A 20251-nucleotide genomic window follows, 5' to 3' on the forward strand; every position below is an offset into this window, starting at 1 on the left:
TAATGCAGTCTATAATAGAATATAGGGTGGTAGACAATGAAGCTGGAATAAATGATTGGGTCCAGATTCTGAAGGGCCTTCAACATGATGATAAGGGTCTTGGATTATTTTAGGTAACAAAGAATCACTAGATTTTACTTTAAAGCAGTGGGATGGCTCAAATAGTAGTATAAAGGAAGTGAAGACAATGGTCTCCCCTTTAGACAATTAGGCAATATGGTTCAAAGAAATGCCATGTTATTTAAAAAGAGCTCTTATGATTAAAGAGGCCATTTAGTCACAATTTTTTAGTAACTTTTCCTTGTTTTCTTAGTGGGCACATAATTTACTTACTGATATTACATCCATGATTCTGGCCCACCTGCAGAGAGCATTTAAAAAATCTATGAATAAATGTGAGGAATATTATAGGCTATAGTGATTTCTATAGTTTGCTTCTCATAGAAATTTTTTTTCAAAGGAAACTTCTGAAGAGGTATCTGAAGAATAATTCTCTTATTCTCTTGGCTCAGTGCAGCAATAAAAAAAAAAAAAGGAGATGAGAAAGGCTAAGAGGAATACCATCGTCAAGAACATATAATTATTGAGGTTTTGTTATGCTTCGGGCACTATGGATACATGTGAGTAACATGGGCTATTTCACCTCACCTTCACATCTTTGGGATGTGGGAGGCAACCTGAGTACTGGGAGAAAACCCACACAGACATGGGGAGAATGTGCAAACTCCACACAGACAGTGGCCCCAGTCAAGAATCTTTTATTTTTTCTTCTCACCATCCTTATAACAAAATAACATTGAATGAAACATCATCATTCAAGAACCTGCTCTAGTTACAATGGATATTTTGGGGGTACATGAGGGGTTTAAATAGCGACTGGGAATTATGTGAAAGTATTGAACCAATATCAAATTTCTTGATTTACATAATTATATTGTGACTAAACAATAGAGTATCCATGTTCTTAGGAAATACACACTGAAATGTTCAGGAGATAAAGGGACATGTATTTTCAATTTAGTCTCAAATGGGACAAAATATATACATCAGGTGAATGTGATAAGTTATATACAGATTCCTTTACTATTCTGTATGCTTGGAATTATAACAAATTTTAAAGTTATAAGCAAAACCAATAAGTTTAGATTTTATAACATCCAGGGCGGCTGACAATGCTAGGCGTTGATGAAGACATGAAAACGCCTGGAGGCAGTATTTAAATTGCTCCAGCGACAGAGGAGAGGAAATTGATAGCATCTAATAAGTTGGACGATGTTTATACTTGTGGTAGGCTGAATAATGAATGTCTCTGAAAAGATATCCACATCCTAATATATAGAGCGTGCTACTTCCCATGGTAAAAGGGACATTGCGCTGTGATTAAGTTAGGGATCTGAAGATGGGAGATAATTGTGGATTATCGGGGTGTGCCCAAATAATCACAAAGGCCCTTTGAAGAGGGAGGCTGGAGAGTTGGTCAGAGAGGAAATGTTCTTGCAGAAGTAGAGGGACAGGGTGGGTGAGAGATTTGAAGAAACTGCTCTGCTGGCATTGACGATAGAGGAAAAAGCCAGGAGCCAAAGAATGCAGGCAGCCTCCAGAAGCTGGAAAAGGCAAGCAAATGGATCTTCCCCGAGAGCCTCTGATGAAGTATGGCCCTGCCGACACACTGGTTTTGGTGCAGTGAGTCCCATTTCAAACCCTGATCTCCAAAATCCCAAGACAATAAATTTTACCTTGTTCAAAGCTGCTAAGTTTGTGGTGATTTGCTGTAGCAGCAAGAAGAAACTAATATAATATCCTATGACAAGCATTTCTACGTCTAGGTAGAGGCTTTCAAGAAACTCTTCATTCATGTGGCCAAGATATTCTGGCACTATTTGTAATAGGAATACTTGGAACAATTGGATGTCTATCAGTGGGGAAAGAGATAAATAACCGAATCCTCTCATGGAACACCGAATGAGTGAATCAGAAAATATATCCAAAGGGATAAATCACAAAAATGCAATGCTATGTGGAAAGGAAAAGAATTTTTCTCTGTAAATTATAGGTACAATATGAAACTACATATATCAATTCTTAAAAACATTAAAAAATGGTACTTTATATGAAGCATATATGTATATGTAAAAATGTATGGTCATAATATGAAATCATGTATGGAAAGGATACCTATTCAATTAAGTGTCACATCTGGAGGAAAGAAGGGGCCTGAGGTTGAGGAGAGAATATCCAGACAACTCAATGGAATAAACATAAAATTAGTAAGACATGATTAATAGACATGAACAGCGAGGAGAGAAGAGTCAGCAAGACATATTTTTAAACTCAAGTGAGTATTTGTTGATAACTGTAAGCAATAGTGGTAATAAAGAAGAAAGAAGAGCATGTTTGGGGGAAATATACTAATTTCTAATTTCAATCTCCAGAGTTTGAGTACTTTCTGTAAATTGTGCGCAGATGTGATTATATTCCCTTTGTCCTCAAGATGATTATATTCTGTAAATGGTCAGACAGCAAATACCTTAGCCATTATAGGCCATGTGGTCTCTGTTGCAACCACTTAATTCTGCTGTTACTACAGGAAAACAATCCTATATAATAAAAGCCTAATATGCTAAGTGTCCAGTCATCAAGTAGTCTGTTCAACCAATCAAAGTGTAATATGCTAATGATATGTAAGGCCGCTCTACTGCTCACTATGACCTGCACTGATCACCAGGGTGCAGATAGTCGACCAGTTGACCAGTTGCTATGATGTGCACTGACCACCAGAGGACATATGCTCTGACCGGTTAGCTTGCTGCTGGGGTCCGGTCAATCAGGACTGAGCGAGATGGGCCGGACATACCCTGGAGCCCTCCTGCGGTCCCTCCAGGGCTGGCCAACCTCCCACATCCCTCCCCAGTTGTGCACCGGTGGGGTCCCTCAACCTGGCCTGTGCCCTCTCGCAATCTGGGACCCCTCAGGGGATGTCGGAGAGCCGGTTTGGGCCCAATATCTCAGGCCAGGTTGAGGGGCCCTACTGGTGCATCAATTCGTGCACCAGGCCTCTAGTCATAAATAATTCATAAATGAATGGGTGTGGCTGCGTTCTGATAAAATTTGATTGACAAATACAGGCAGTAGGCTGAATTTGGCCCACAAGCTATAATATGCTCTCTCTTGTTAGAATAGATATTTTACATTTCTTCATATAATAATGGCTGTAATTTTACTATCCTATTGGTTGAAAAAAATATAGATGCACATAGGGATTTGTGGACCCCGCCCCCTTCAATAATTTCATTCCTCCCCAGGGGCTGAAGGTTTAGTTTGGGGGAGCCACTGTTATGGTGGAAGTAAATTATTAAAACACAAAGTTGAACATACTGGAAAAGAGATTTGAACAAAAGTCTTTGAGAAATTACCTAGGGGAGTAATTAATAGGGTGTTGGAGAATGCTTTGGGATGGGAGTGGAGTTGTGGCTGGATAGGTGAGAGCTTGTTGAAAATTACACAAGCAAAGCCATGGAGCCCCGAAATCATGTGGTATATCAGCAAGGAAGGTGAAAAAGGGTGGTTGTTGTTATTTGGCAACAACATAGGTTATGTGAAGCTGTGGAGGATTAAAATGTTCTCAGAATGTATTTTGGAAATCAGGTATTTAAGGGTCTTAAGTGCTAAATCTAAGACCTCTGTTGCTGAAACCAGGAATTCTCACTGTCACATAAATATTATGATACTCTATTACTTTGCACCATAAGACATTTCTAAATATTCAACTTGCTGAGAAATGGTTGAAATTGCTTTAGAGAACAGTGTTCTTTTAAATATATATATTTTGGCTTAGAATGCTGCAGAAAAAATGTGTTTATAAACTCTAAGACCTTTTAAGATATCAAAAGCATTTTTCAAAACTGATGAATAATAATGAAAATGACCTAGGAGGTTTCTCACTTTATCTGCCAGCTTATTGTTGTTTTTATTAATAGATTTTGCTGTCTGTTATCTACTCTGGTTTAAAAATGCACCAGAGGTGAAACTATTGAAGTAGCATGTAGTTTCTTTCATTGATAAGTCATCCCTGTGGTCGGATAGACATAGAAAAACATCAACGGTGAGAGAGAATCACTGATTGGCTGCCTCCTGCATGCCCCCTAATGGGGATCCAGCTCACAACTTGAGCATGTGCTCTGGCTGGGAATCCAATCATGATCTCTTGGTTCATAGGTTGACACCCAACCACTGAACCACACCGGCTGGGCAGTACTAGCTTTTAATTTATAAAGACTGAAGGGAGGGAGACCCACAAATGAGCTTTTGCCCAGGGAGAAGAGACAACATAATTAAGTTCTTAAGCATTATGTATATAATTCTGTTATAAAGGCAATACATATCCTCAACTAATAGACAAGTATATATTGAGAATCTACAATGTAAAAGACTCTGTAATAGGCATGTGGGATCATCCATGGGTGGGCAGAATTCTAACATAGGCATCAAGAGTCCTGCTCCCTGGTACACACATTTTATGGAGTCCTTTTCCCTGGATGTGGGCACAATATGTAGAAATGATGGTATATCAGTTCAAGGATTTTTGCAGGTGTAATGATATTACTAATCAGTTGACTTTGAGTTAACCAAAGTTAAGTCACTAGGCCAATAGGAAAATGGGATGGAGATGATAGAGGAATGCTTTATTGTCATAGAAATGGCACAAGGTGTACCAAACCTAGGTAAGGGAGATAAAAGGAGAGTTCATGCAGAAGAAAACAGATTCAAATTTATGGGATTCCCAAGGGGCTTTGGAAACATCAGCAGCAGGTTTCATTTTAAAGTTTTTGAGAGTGATTCTGCAGATAAAACAAGTGCCTGTGTACTTTCATAATGATCAAAAAGCTCATTGAGTCAAATTTTGTCCACCTTGCTATCTTCACCTGACTTCACCAGAGCCAACAGCCTCCATATATATACAGTGGTAGAGCCGTCCCCCCTTATCAGTGGAGGATGTGTTCCAAGACCCCCAGTGGCTTGCCTGACCTCACAGACAGTACTGAACCCCATATGTATTAATTATGGTTTTTCTATACATACATACCTATCATAAAGTTTAATTTCTAAATTAGGCACAGTAGGAGATTAACAACAATAGTTAATAATAAAATAGAAGCACTTCGAGGTTTCTCTTTGGCATATCTCAATTGCCAGCATCCCTACCCTTGTGCTTTCAGGACATTGTTAAGTAAAATAAGGGTTATGGGAACACAAGCACTGCGATACCATGACAGTTGGTCTGATGACCCAGACAGCCACTACGTGAGTAATAGTCAGGGAGTGTACGCAGCGTGGACACGCTGGACAAAGGGATGATTCATACTTGGCCAGGAGAGAGCAGGAGAGCTTGAGATTCATTATGTTACTCAGAATAGCATGCAATTTAAAACTTACAAACTGTTTATTTCTAGAACTTCCCAGTAAATATTTTCAGATCACGGTTGACCGCAGTAAGCAAAATCTCAGAAAGTGAATCTGGGTCTATGGGGGTACTACCGTACTTGGCCCTGTCTCTAACATAATGTGCTTGCTTTCATCTTGTACCCTTGCAAGCACTGTTTTAGCTCACTGTTAGTCTTTGCCGGTTGGGCTGATCTGCCTCTTAGCCTGTATTTACAAGGAGCTTCCATGGCACGAAGTGAATATCTCCATCATAGCATTGATCACTCTATTTTGTGATTATCTGTTACTTTAGTTGTCTCCCTCACTCTACTATGCCGCTTTGAGTTTAGAAAGCAGGTCTTTAATCTCTGTACCCTTAGCCTATCAAACACCTGACACATATCATTTGAACAAGATCTGCTTTTATGAATGAATTGGTGTGACCAAACATCCATTTGTAAAAACACAGTTTCCCATTCTGTCAGTGTCTCCTTCCCTAGAGTTAAAAACACAGAGATATTTTATGAAGACCTCGAAGGAAACAGGTGGTGCAATCCAGCAGACGTTTTGAGAATAATGAACTCAGTACCACAGGGAAGTGTCATAATTGAAAGGAAGGTCAAGTTGCTGTGACTAAAGAAAATTAAAACAGAAAAATGTTGCAAAGGCTACAGTAAAAGATTTGCCAGACATGCTGCATCAGGATTTCACCTCTTCCCCCTGGTTTTTTGTAGTTTCTCTAGTATGTGAAGTGTCAAGCCTAAAGTACTGAGAATGGTGCATGGAAACTTCAGCAGATCTTTCTATTTAATCCTGTTGCCAGAACAGACTCTCTTTTGAAATATGATAATACCCTCTGATCTCTTTTCCCTAGTTCTTCATTATGGAGTACAGTTTCAGAATAGGATGTCTCTCTTTTAGTAGCACATCTGTTCCGACTTCATTGTCTTCACTTGAAACCGTAATTTCCTCTTTGGGGATGTACAATTGGTGGCAAGTAGAGATGATTATGATGTAGTAAACAGAAACGATGGCTTCAGGTGGGTAATAATAGTTAAGAAATCAAGGTTTTCCTTTCCAAGTAAATTCCTCTGCGGATTCAAATGAGGAAAAAGGAAACCAAAGTATGTGCAATGCCTGAGCAGAATGGCCCCACCATGGAATGGCTTCTCTTAGTCAGCTCATCTCTGATTTGAGGGTGTCTAGTTCTTATAGCTCGTGTCACAGCTGTTGTAGCTAAATACATCTATATTGCCACATATACATATAATGTGTGTGTGCATTTTAAATCACTTTCAGTTTCTTATTTGATAATATAAGGAGTAGAAACTTTCTTTGGAACAGAGTTGGATTGACTCTTGGATGAAACACTTTGTTTTGTGACTTGCATATCTCTTAACCACTTTGAGCCTTAAGGCCTATTTCAGTAAAAAAAAAAAACTCTGGATGAAAATAGCACCTTCTTTGTTCTGAAAATTTTAGATAATGTTTTTCAAATGCATGGGCCGGATGAGTCTGATCATGAAAATGCTCAAAACATGGCAGTTGTTGTTTTTGTTACGTGTGAAAAATCACCTCAAACCTCATATGATGGCTCTAGTGTCTTAGCTTCTAATATTTAGCATCGTTTTTGCCGCTGTTTGTCTCAGGCCCCAGGGCTTGCCTCTGAGTCCACATTTTGCCTTTCATCCCAGGTAATCTACCTTCCATTTTCTTACCTGCTTATAACTCTCTGCCCAAACATTGGTTTCTATCAACTGAATTTGTACAAAGTAGCATTTTGAAAAAAACTGATGGGCCTCTCATTAAATAAAAATTCTTATGGAGTTTTAATTTTGACTAACTTTATAAATACATATTGTAAACATATAAATGTTTAATACATAAAACTTAACATATAATTATGTCTCTTAATATACACTGAGTGGCCAGATTATTATGACCACCTGGCGTTTGTAGGCAAATTAGCTATAATTTCGCGCTGAAGTTGCTAGAGGGCCAGACCATTATAAACGTCTGAATAGCACAACATACCTAAGTATCATTGTCGATCAAGTCCATCCTATCATGTTGATGGTGTATCCCAATGGAGATGGCTTCTTCCAACAAGACAATGCGCCATGCCACGGTGCTCATATTGTGCAGGCGTGGTTTCAAGAACATGAGGGAGACTTTACCTTGCTTAGGTGGCCCCCACAAACACCAGATCTCAATCCAATTGAGCATTTGTGGGATGAAGTTAAAAGAGCCATCAGGCAGCTGGTTCCACAACCATCAAATCTCACAGAACTGGACAGTGCTATTCATCAGGCATGGTGTCAGATTCCTCGCATCACCTTTCAACATCTCGTAGAGTCAATGCCAAGAAGAATCGCTGCAGTATTGAAGGCAAAAGGTGGCCCAACAAAGTACTGATGGGGTGGTCATAATAATCTGGCCAGTCATAATAATCTGGCCACTCAGGTATAGATTCTTTTGCTTAAAGCTCTTTATAATTATAAATAACAAAAATTAACAAATTAATGATAAAAATTCTAACAATTAAAAATATGTATTATTTTTACTTCTAAACCCCACACATTGATTTTTCCAGTTGATTCTTAAATCTTAGGAAAATAGAATTATGGAGATTTACTGTTTTGTATCTGGCTTCTTTTGATGAACATTAGGTTTGTGAGATTTAGCCATTTTCTCCCCAGGGTGAATGAATTCTGACCATTCTGTCTTCTTGTGTGTTATGAGCCCAAAACTTAATTTCTCAGAAAGGGATCTGTTATAGGGCATTGTGGAGGGTGTGATATTGCACCATGGACATTCCTCTTTAGAAATGAAGGACGTATTCTACCAGCTGTGGAAAGTGCTGTTAATAGAAAACCCCTATGGGGACTGCTTAGCTGAAGAAAGCGGCCCTCTCTCTAATAGCAGTAGTCTGTAGACAGCCCGTATAACAATGAGCAATAGGTTCTTTTTTTTAGTGAGCAAATAAATTATGATTAACTCGGTGTCTTTACTGTTGTTAACTTTCACTGGTTTTAATTTTGTTTTTGTTGGTATGTTTATACTGAACAATTGGGATATGTGGAGACATTTATTTGATTGTCCTTCAAATTAGGAAAATTATACAATTGACTAGGACAGTGATGTTCAACTGGTGTGCCAAGGCACACTGGTATGCTGCAAGAATTTTTAAAACATGCAATACCTGACTGTTTAGTCAGGGGCACTGACTTCTTTTCCCTTATATTGTCAAATAAAAAAAGGACAACAGCCAACACAACAGTAGCCATCTTGTATGAATGAATCAAAATTATACCTATTTTTTTGTCAGATCGGCAGAAATCAAATTTTTTTATTTGTGCTGCAGGATTTTAGTAATTAGTTTATGTGTGCCATGAGATGAAAGTGTTGAAAATCGCTAGACCAGGAGTTTACATACATTATTGCAAGGTTATCCTATAGCTTTCTTTCTATTTTTCCTGCTAACAAGTCTTCAAATTTCTTCAAAAAATGAAACAAAACAAACAAAAAATAATTGCATCCAATCCATGGAATTACTAGCAAACATGCTTTATCTGAGCAAGTTATGACTGCCTCATTCTTCCTTTCCATCTCCTCACTTTCCAAGCTGCCCTTCTACCCAGGGATGGCCATGACATCTGATGTTAGCTAATTGGACATAGGGGACGACTACTTGGGAAATCTAAAAATGATGTGCTTCTCAGCAAAGGGAAAGCTCCATTTCCACCTGCCTGCCCACCTTCCTTTTTGCAATGTGATTTGTTAGGCCCTGCTTGCTGAGAGCTGGAGCTACCATTTTGCAACCATGAGGTAAGGACTAGAGATAAACACTCACATCCATGATAGAACCAAGATGCTCTTATGAGAAAGAGAGAGAGACATACTTCCATCAGTTGTACATAACTTTTTTTCTTTATTTAAGTCACTTTTTTGTGCAGTGTTCTGTTTACCTACAGCTTAAAACTTTCCTAGTAGAATCAAAGATCCTTGACTCATAAGCTGTGGTTTCCATTGTGTGAAGTACATGAGCTGGGAGGCTGGGTAGTCACTTGCCTCTATGGTGCAGCCTTTTCATACGTCTCCATTGAAGAGACCATCAGATCACAGTGGAAAGACTTGCTAAGCAGCATAGCTAAAATCTAGAAAGCAGCAGGGACCTAAAAGATCCACAGAAGCCTATTTTTAAATTCGGCTTCTCTAACGTGAATCTATTAAAGTTGCTGAAGTATTTTTTTACAGATGATATTTGGGCTGGCATTTCTGTAAGTGGAAGAGATTATCTTTTGCTTACAATTTGTCACTTCTAACTAACTGTAGATCACGGCCGTTTAGAAGCTTAACCCCTTTAAAGTTAGGCTTTCTTCCAGCATTTGCCAAAATCCCTTTAGCAGGCTGATAAAAATAGCAGCAGCAAAGCAATTAGTTTTAATCCCAAACATCTGCAGTCCAAAATATGCTCTCTCCTATTTTAGTTACACATGGCTCCAAATTCGCATTTAAGGTCCTAATGAAGTGAAAAAAAAAAAGGAAGATACTTCAAATAATATGCATTGAAATTCAACTCTAACTACTCCTATCCATATCTCACAGCAAATATTGGCCATCAATGTCAGTAAAAGTTAGTGAAATAATGTTATTGTGGTGTCGATTTATTGGCACAAAATAACTAAAAATTAGATTTTAGTTCAACTCAGGAAACATTTCACAAATTCCTACCAGTCCTGAGAGCTCTGAAAAGTTGGGGACAAAGAAAATATGGTACAGTCCCTGCCCTCGGATATCTCATAGTCTAAAGGCAGACTGCAATCTCTTTTCTTCACTCCCACATCCACTGACTTGTCATGGATTTAAAATATTATAGACCTTAGCATTTGAAGAAAACTATGGCAAGACATGTGAAATGCTCTCAATGGTAGTCTCTAAACAGTCATTTATTTTGTGGGGTACTATTAAATAAGTAAACAACCCATAGGAAGTTGGTAAATTTCCAAAGCAGAAAGTGGAGAACTTTCTGACCTGAGCCAGTGGGATACAATCTAAATTAATAACAAGGCAATGTAAGTTTTGTTATAGCACACAATTAAAATTTTGCAAATATTTAAAATATTTTCTTTGGCTAAATATAAACAGAATCTTATCCCTCTGCCCAATCAAATGAAACAGTTTTTGGCCCGGTCAGTGTGGCTCAGTGGTTGACCATCGACCAGGAGGTCATGGTTTAATTCCTGGTCGGGGCCACATGCCCCAGTTTCGGGCTGGATCCCCGGTAGGAGGAATGCAGGAGGCAGCTGATCCAATATTCTCTCTCTCTCTCTCTCCTTCTTCCTTCCTCTCTGAAATCAATAAAATAAAAACAAAAAAGAAACAGCTTTTGATTGCCAGGTAACTTTCAGCAAGTAGCTTTTTGTAATCAAGGGAACTATTCTGTTGCACTAATTGTGTTAATACTGTTTCAAGGTTACTGGGCTTTTGTGGGGGATCGTCTTTGTCCTAGTTATGAAGAAGCTTGCACAGGTGCATGCACCCTCGCTGCTCTCCCCATCAAAAAAGGAAGCAGCCCCCAGCCCTCTGTTTCATAAAGGTCAATAACGACTCCCACGTGACAGTTCTGGGTCTCTGGAAAACAGCTACCAAAAATAAAAATTAAAAAATGGAAGTGCAATAAAGTATTAGAGGTAATCCATATGAGAGAGAGAGAGAAAGAGAGAGAGAGAGAAAGAGAGAGAGAGAGAGAGAGAGAGAGAGAAAGCAAAAGTAGGCAGGGAAAGACTTCACACTGTGATGCTGGTCTCAGAGGTGAAAGAAAGGGGAAGGGAGCTGGGTTGAACAGGAAGACCCTCAGATGGCTGTGCAGCTCTGAGAGTCTCAGCCAGCCCACAAAGATTGCTCGTAAGGAAGAGCCAAATGACCAGGTATGGTGAGCTCTCGAATCCCAGCCATACTCAGTCTTTGGCTAGAGGCTTCCCAGAAAGTGTGTGGCCTTGACCTGAAAGCTGAGAGGACCTTGAAGTTCTGGGGCTCCAGCTAACTGCACCCCTTGCAGCATACTGTTTCAAAAAGAGATATGAGCAGCTCGCCACTCTGTACTAGTGAACTGGGAATGATATTTAACCTTTTTCTTTGGGTACTTGGCAGGTTTCTCCTAGAGCACTATGTCCACATAAATTCATTCAATTCACAAAAACAGATCCAGAGACAGAGAAGCATCGATCAGACAATCAAACCTCAGAGGGGAGGTAGGGGAGGGTGGGGGTAAGAGGGAGAGATCAACCAAAGCATATAGGCCTAACCAATGGACACAGGTAACAGGGGGGTGAGGGCATGAGTGGGGGGGGGATAAGGGATAACATGGGAATAAGGACACATATGTAATAACTTAATCAATAAAAAAATTTAAAAAAATTCATTCAATTCAATGTATTACATTTAATGCAATTCTTCAAATGCTGCCTTAGTGAACTGGCATCCCTGCTTTTTAGGACAACCTTCTCTCACAGTGAGCACCAGGTAGAGACCTATCTGTCACTCACCAGCTGAGGCTGCCATTTTATTTCAGGAATAAAATCTTAAATGCAAAATATCAAGCTGAGATCCAACCGTGTAACTGAGGACCTAAAGTGGAACTAGAGTCCCGAGCAATATCACCAGGACACAGTGACATTGTTTACTTTCCCCCCACCTTCCTCTCGGATCTTTTACTCTCCATGTTTGTGTGAGTTACTTCACTAAGTTGGACACCATTCAAACCTTAAGGCCTGAGATGAGAGAGAGGATTGGAGGTGGAGCAGACAGCCCCAAGATGTAAAATGCTCTCTATACTGAGTCACAGGACAGTATTTAGATGGTATTCGACAAGTTTTATATGCTCACCATATTCTCTTTATGATTTTATCTATTTGATACTATCCTATATAATAATCCTATATAATAAAAGGGTAATATGCATATTGCCCTAAGGGTGGAATGACCAGTCGCTATGACATGCATTGATCACCAGGGGGCAGATGCTCAATGCAGGAGCTGCCCCCTGGTGGTCAGTGTGCTTCCACAGGGGGGGCGCCACTCAGCCAGAAGCCGGCTCATGGCTGGCCAGTACAGTGGTGGGAGCCTCTCCCGCCTCCACAGCAGCAGTAAGGATGTCTGACATCCCCCGAGGGGTCCCAGACTGTGTGAGGGCACAGGTCAGGCTGAGAGACACCCCCCCCCCCCCCCGCATGAATTTTCATGCACCGGGCCTCTAGTCATACTATAAAATCAAGTTGTTACATCTCCTTCAATTTTTTTCTTATGATTACCTTCAGTTTAAAATCAAGCAAGTCAGACCAAGAAAAATTCAATTTCTTACATGTCTTCTTAATTCAAAACCAAAGCACAAAAGAAAAAACTTGAAAGTACGAACTAAACTTAAAAATGTTATTCCATAATCACATGTCAATTGGTATTCAGTGTGGTATGAAGCAAATAATTAGATATCTATTTGAAAAGGCAGCTACTCTTATGCCATTTAATTTAGAAATAGTAAGGATTATCAATTTTTATATGTTAAGAAGTGAGCTGTCAATAACTGTAGCCAAAAAGAAAATGTCTTTGTAGGTTTGATAATTTTATAAAAATTATAGGTATCTATGATATCAGAAATAATGTTACAGTGATCTCTGAGAGCAAAGTTTGGGCTACATATTAAAATGAACCATATAGTTTTATTTTAAAAATAAGAAAGTGCATTAGTTATATACTGTTGCATAACAAATTACCACAAACTCAGCAACTTATAACAATACACATATATTATTTATTAATTGACAGTTTCCATGAGTCAAGAGTATTGGCACAGTTTAGCTGAATACTCTGCTCAGGGTCTCACAACTGAAGTAGGACAGGCTGCATTCTGATCTAGAAACTCAACTAGGGAATAATCTACTTACCAGCCCAATGCAGATTGCTGGCAGAATTTGTTTCCCCTAAGTTCTATGACTTGGAGGGTCCCAGCTTTTTGCTGCCTGTCAGTTGGAGGTTTCCTTGAGGTCCTAGCGTACATCAGAGGTTGTTCCTACTGGCTTCTCACAGTTCTTTGCCCCATGGTCTTCTCTAACATGGCTATTTATTTCATGAAGGCTCCAAGCTCCAATTTGCTAGCAAGACACAGTCTTTTGTAACATAATGTCATCACAGGAGCGACACCCTATCACCTGAGCTGCATTACCTAAATTAATTACATAAGTGACATCCCGTATTCAATTGGTCAGAAGCAAATCACAGGTTTCACCCACACTCCTGGTGAGGGGAAGACACGAGGGCATGAGCACCAGGAGAAAGGAATCACTGGGGATCATCGTAAGGTCTATGCCACAAAAAGTTTCCTTTTTGATTGGAGGGGCATTGGACTGTAAATGAAATTAACACACATGGGCAATATAAAAATGTATTTAGTTAGTGGGTAGAGTTGTAGCCCATTATGGCTTGTTAGCTATTGAAACTTTATTGGCAGTTCTTCACCATTGAATTTTAAAAGTATTAATATTTTCCAAACTTTATGTAGTTAACACATACATCATAAATTATAGTGATTAACTGAACATTCTGAACCCACCATCCAACTTGACAAAAAATATTACCAAATGCCAGTAAAAGTCTATTGTGCTGCTATTACCTACATTTCCCCAGAGGTAATCTCTATCTTAAGTTTTATATTTGTCATTTTGTAACTTATTTAAGTACTTTTACCACATGTGTATTTCTAAATCATTTATTGCTTATATTTACTTACCTTGGAGCTTTATAAAAATTGTATCATACTGTATGTATAATATAATATGTACTCTATGTCTATATATAATATATAGAGTATGAAACAATTTGTGTTTCATATGTAGTATGATACAATATTGCACATGTGTACACAAACACAGACACATACAAAGATTTATTTATCCGGCCATATATCTATAGCTTTGCTTGAATTGATTCTTTTTTACTCAAACTTTTTCAGTATTATCCTAGCTCAATAACTTAAGACTGGGAGAAAATCCTGTTTGTGAGCATCAAGAGTTAAACAGAAACATCAATGACAGAATTGCCTTTAATAGAAAAAAGTCAAAGCAAAGCCCGCATGCATACACACAAACTCAAAACAAAAAGACCAAAAAAACCTCCCAAAAAACTGGAAGTCAATCAAATGTCTGTTTTCTCCTTCCCTTTACTTTTAGCTTTGTTCATACTGATTTGGATTTTAAATTTTTACTTTTTTAAAACTCATGGCCTTATTACCATGTTGTCTTAATATGATTTTAGGCACAATAATACAGATTTCAAAACATGTCAGGTTTATATGAATGATTAATGGATATACAAGATATAGGATCAGGAAGAATGAAAGAACTGGTAAGAGATAATAAAGGTATCATGGATAAATGAGACTTGGAATAAAAATATATGGGTACACAGTCACAGACAGAGAATTTGGGGAAATTTCCTGAGTCTCACTTCCCTCATCTGGAATATGGGAATACAGTATAAATAATACCATCCATGCCTGATTCCATAGAGTTATTTTGAGAATCAAGTATATTACCATATGTCAATTAGCCCTTTAACTGTTAAGTTCTGTCTTAAAAATGGAACTCTGCCTTCTCTTTGAAGAAGGGAAGTGTTCTGATATCAAGTTAGCAGAAGCTGAGCTGAACAATGGAAAAACAACAGCCCTGGAAATTTGAGTTGGAGATATTGTAGCTCCACCAAGTTGAGAGGACATTTCAAGTTATGAGACTGCAGCTGACAACCCAGTGGACTGGATTGAAAAACAGGAAAGGAAAAGTCATTTCTGGCTGGACGGTAGGGTAATAAATTCACTCATGTTTGGAAAATAGGCCATAGCCAGAGATGCCTTTCTTCACTTGAGAAAGCCCAGAAAGGGTAAGGCCAAATTAGCAAACTTTTTGGTATGCAAATTGTGGAAATGGAGCCAAGATGGAATAAGGGATTGAAGGATTGTAAATATCCCTCACTAGGGTGTGTGCAATATTGGAGAAGGAATGAGGCATGTAGATTTTGTAGCCTTGCTATGAATTCCTTCTTCTCAGGAATTCATTTGCTAAGGTGATTAACAACAGTTAATTACAATGAACAAACTTTGAGATTCCAGTAATTTAACACAGGCTAGGATATCTTCCTCCATCGCTTGGCTATATTGAATAAACCACATGCACTTCAAACCACCATGGCAGTGGAAGAGAAGATCAGATGCGTCATCCTAGGTCTTCACTGTGCTATCATAGAAATGATACACATTAGCTCTGCTCACAGTTTATTGGCTGACTCTAATCACGTGGCCCCAATCTAATTGCAAACATGTCTGGAAGCATACATATATTTGGTGAGCATCGTTTTATATGTCTAGAACTGATACATCCCTTGTGTTTTTCTCTTCAAATTCAATGAACACATCCAAACTCTTCCATGGGAGACAACACAAAGTTCCACACATGCTAATCCTCAAAATAGAGAGTCTATGGGTGTGGAGCAGTAGTGTCTCCATCAGCAGGGGTGTCGCTCATCATCTTCTTGAGATAACAAGGCCAGTGATATTATCATCCAACACCACATGTTCAAACAGGATAACTACAATACACATGCTTGTGTTTTGGAAGGGGAAGGAAGAACGGGAGACATGAACCTCTACTCTGAGGACTGGGGAGGTAGTTCCTTGATTAGGCCCTGATCCTTTCCTCAGAAAAGGTATTTGTCCATTTTCCCTCAGCGTGCTCTCTTCCTCATTCATTTTCTTACTCAGCCGTAGCTGCAATGGGCTTTGTGGTGTATGAACATCTTAGAATCGCATAACCTTCTCATCTCACTTTCTGTTCTTTGAAGGTGAGAGTCCCCAGGTCTTGTTAAAAATTTAGACAACCAAAGGGAGCCTGGGACATTCAGGTGAGCTCATGAATATTTATTGAATGAATGCCTCAGGTACAAGGAATTTATGATTTAGGATAAAGTATAAAAAATGCGGTCAAATATCTATCATAGGAAGCACAACTAAACAAATTATCTTGGGCATTCAAAGAAAAAAGGGAAATCAATCCAAATGGAACTACTGAGTTTAGTAGATTGGTCCATAATCTACTCTCGCCTGCCCACCTGTCTCTTGCCTCTTTGCACAAATTCTGTACCAGAAAAGTTACTGCTCTTTGCTATTTTATCTTTTTCTGTGACTTTTCTTTTGGTTACTTCCTCTGCTTAGTATTTTATCTTTTTCTGTGACTTTTCTTTTGGTTACTTCCTCTGCTTAGAATTTTCTCTCGCATTGATTACCTGACGACGACTGACCAAGAGAGATCTAACTAAGTATTCCCTCCTTTGTTCTTCTATAGATTTTGCTTGCTACTGTTTTCACCCCAGGAGTTAGGCATGCATGTGGTACATCCAGGGAAGCTAGTGCTTACTCTAAAGCATTGTTCTCAGCCTTTTCTCTCTAGATATATTTTGTCTTATTTATTTTATGTGATTATAATTTTAATCCATATACCATGGCATATTCCAGTGATCTTTTTCAATAAGCCTTTATACTGTAAGGTTTTCATTACATAATTCTAAATGGTGACATTATATTCTACTGAGTGGCCTCTTCATACCTTTTAGGCTAAGCATAGTTGTTTCTTGTTTTTCTTTTATAAATGTCATAGCAACATGTGCTTGGGACCCCTTAATGCATCTAATCATGAATCTCATCAGCTTCTAATATTTCATAAGTGGCATGCTGGACCATGCCTTATTTTCCCACTAGTGTCACCCGACAGGAATGTCCTTCAGAAGTGTTACTAAATGGCTTCTAAGAGTTACGAATGTACTTGTCCCCAAGAAGAAGCCATGTTATCTGTTTCAATTATCAACTTCTGCATAGCAAACCACATCAAAATTTAGTGACTAAAAAGAACAATTTTACTGTTTCTCATGTGCTATAAGCAAGGACTCCATCATCTGGGGACTTCTTTGGGCTGGAACATCTAAAACGGCTTCTTCACATGGCTGGTAGATGATGCTGTCTTTTGGCTGGGCACTCAACTGAGACTGCTGACCGGAACTGACATCCATGTCCTCTCCATGTGATTGTGGCTTCTGAGCAGCAGATGGATTTTGAGAGGGAGCAAAATCCAAAAGTGAGCAAACAGAAGCTGCTAGATATTTTAAAGGCTAAACTTGCATCTGGCACATTGTGATCGCTGCCACATTCTGTTGTTTAAGTAGTCACATAGCAAAAATAAAGCCAATGGAAGGGCAAATTACCATCCTTGCGCAAAGGGGCCGTGAGAAACAATTGTTATCTTTAATGCACCACATGCCTAGTCGCCAGTTATTTTGGGGTGTTAAATTTTTCATTTCACTTGACCTCAAAATTCTGAGAGGTATTGTAAAATATCTTCTTACTGAGTTGTTTTTCTGCCAAGTGAAACATGTCAGACATTTAGTATAACAGCTCCAAAAAAAATTAACCTTAAATAAATCTTGGGGGAGAAAATAATGTGTTTTCTCTTGAAGCATGTGCTCCATATAATCTCCTATATATGGTCGATATATGCTTTCCTGTTTTCCCTTTTCCATTTCATGGCTATCTGCTTGTGTTTGCTTCCAGGTCAAAGGTTTAAGCATCTCCAATTGTCACCCTGAAAACATAGCAAGAGCATCTGCCATCCAGTACCTGTAGCTGAGCTCAACAAGCCAGACTGAGATGATGGCAGACTTAGCAATTTTCTCTGCAGTTTCTCCCTATCATGTCACATCTAGAACCTAGAAACTGGTTAGGAAAAAAGAGAGTTCAGATGTGCATTTTGAACACTGAGGAATGAACACTCAAACTGCCCGGGAGGGAGAGAGTGTTTGATGAGTTGTTTGTGTGTGTTTTTCGGTTGGTTGGTTTTTTTGTTTGTGTGTGTGTGTTTTTAGTCACTCTGTTCCAGAGTCCACAAATGGTGCTCATGCTGCTCCATCTGAAAATACCAATTGTTTAAGTTTTTGGCCTCTTTAAAAAATGTAAACTTAATCGGGCTTATAGGACTTTGTAGCTCAGAGAGCTCATCATACTGGCCACTCAAGTTTTTCCATCTCCAGATTCCTGCCTCAAGTTCAGCTGCAGTGAATAACAGAAACCTATGCACTCAAGATGGAGAGAGATCTGAGAGATTCTGTGGCATTGCCGAAAGTTCACACATCAAGTTATGGCTAGAGGCTAAGACTCATTATCCACCTCTAATCTGTAACAAGGGAATCTATATTTTTCAAAGATGCCTTTTCAGTGGAGAAAGAAGATATAAGATGAATAGCTATGTTAAAAATTTGCAGCTACACCAACCCCACATCTTGCTCTCTTAGACATTTCACTCGCAACCACTGTCTGATTCTATTTGCAAAGGATATTCTCCAAACAATGCCCTCAATTAGCCAGACAGGAATCTCAATCACAATCCATCCTAAAAAATCTAATACAAAACAATTTATTTTATTCATAAGACTGTAATCACTACCCACACATCTAGGAAAAAATATTATTCAACTTCATATGCATATTCAAATAACTATTAGAAATTTTCCTGCTTGGATGTCCCCCAGGCAACTCAAAATTCAGCATGTCCAAGAATGAACTGATTATCTTCCCCACAAAAGTTCCTGTCAAATTAATGGTACCACTTTCCAACCCACCACTCAACACAGAAACTGAGGCATTTTATCTCATAACTAGAGGCCCAGTGCACGAACTCGTGCATGGGTGGGGTCCCTCAGCCTGGCCAGTGATCGGGGCTGATTGGGGCCATCTCGCCCAGTCCTGATCAGGGCCGATGGGGGCCGGCCAGCCAGGGAAGGACCATGAGAGGGCTCTAGGGTATGTCTGGCCCTCTTGCCCAGGCCCTATCAACCGGACCCCAGCAGCAAGCTAACCTACCAGTCAAAGCGTCTGCCCCCTTGTGGTCAGTGCGCATCATAGCGACTGGTTAGACACTTAGAATATTATGCTTTTATTATATAGGATTAATTTCCAGATTTGGGAGATCCTATCAAATAAATATATCCAAGTCCAGAATTTTCTACAGTGTGTTCTGTGAAATTCTAGTTCCACAAAATACTTTAGTAAAGAGAAAATTCTTTTACAGTGAAAAGTAAATTCTGTTACTCAATCCCCCAGTTAAGCGTTTACACTGAATGTTAGCAAATCAGAGCTTATTTAACTTGACTTAACCTAGTGTTTTCCCAAGTTATTTGATTCCCAAACTTTTCTTTTTACCTCCTACAAAAATCCTTCAAAGCTAACATTCCACAAAGCATACCTAACTAAATGATGCTCTACCATATCTCTGGCTGCTTATTTTATTTTCCCATCATCTTTTACCCATCTTTTTTTTTAATGTCTTGTTGTTTGCTTGTTTTTTACATTAAAAAATTTTTTCAAGTACAGTTTCTATTCAATATTACTGTATTATTTGTATTAGTTTCATGTGTACAGAATAGTGCTTAGATAATCATATACTTTACAAAGTGTCCCTTCTGATATTTCCAGTACCCAAATGGCACCATATTAGTTATTATAATATGATTGATTATATTTTCTATGCTGTACTTACATCCCCATGACTACTTTGTAAATACCAATCTGTCTTTTTAAATCCTTTTACCTTTTTCATCAAGTCTCTCAACTTGCCTCCTCCCTGGCAACCTTCAGTCTCTTCTCTGTATCTATGAGTCTGTTTCTGTTTTGTTTGTTTGTTGATATTGTTCTTTAGATTCCACATATAAGTTAAATCATAGCCAAGCTATAGAAGTGACC

This window comes from Myotis lucifugus, unplaced genomic scaffold (assembly GCF_000147115.1).
Source record: "Myotis lucifugus unplaced genomic scaffold, Myoluc2.0 scaffold_39, whole genome shotgun sequence".
Taxonomy (NCBI): Eukaryota; Metazoa; Chordata; class Mammalia; order Chiroptera; family Vespertilionidae; genus Myotis; species Myotis lucifugus.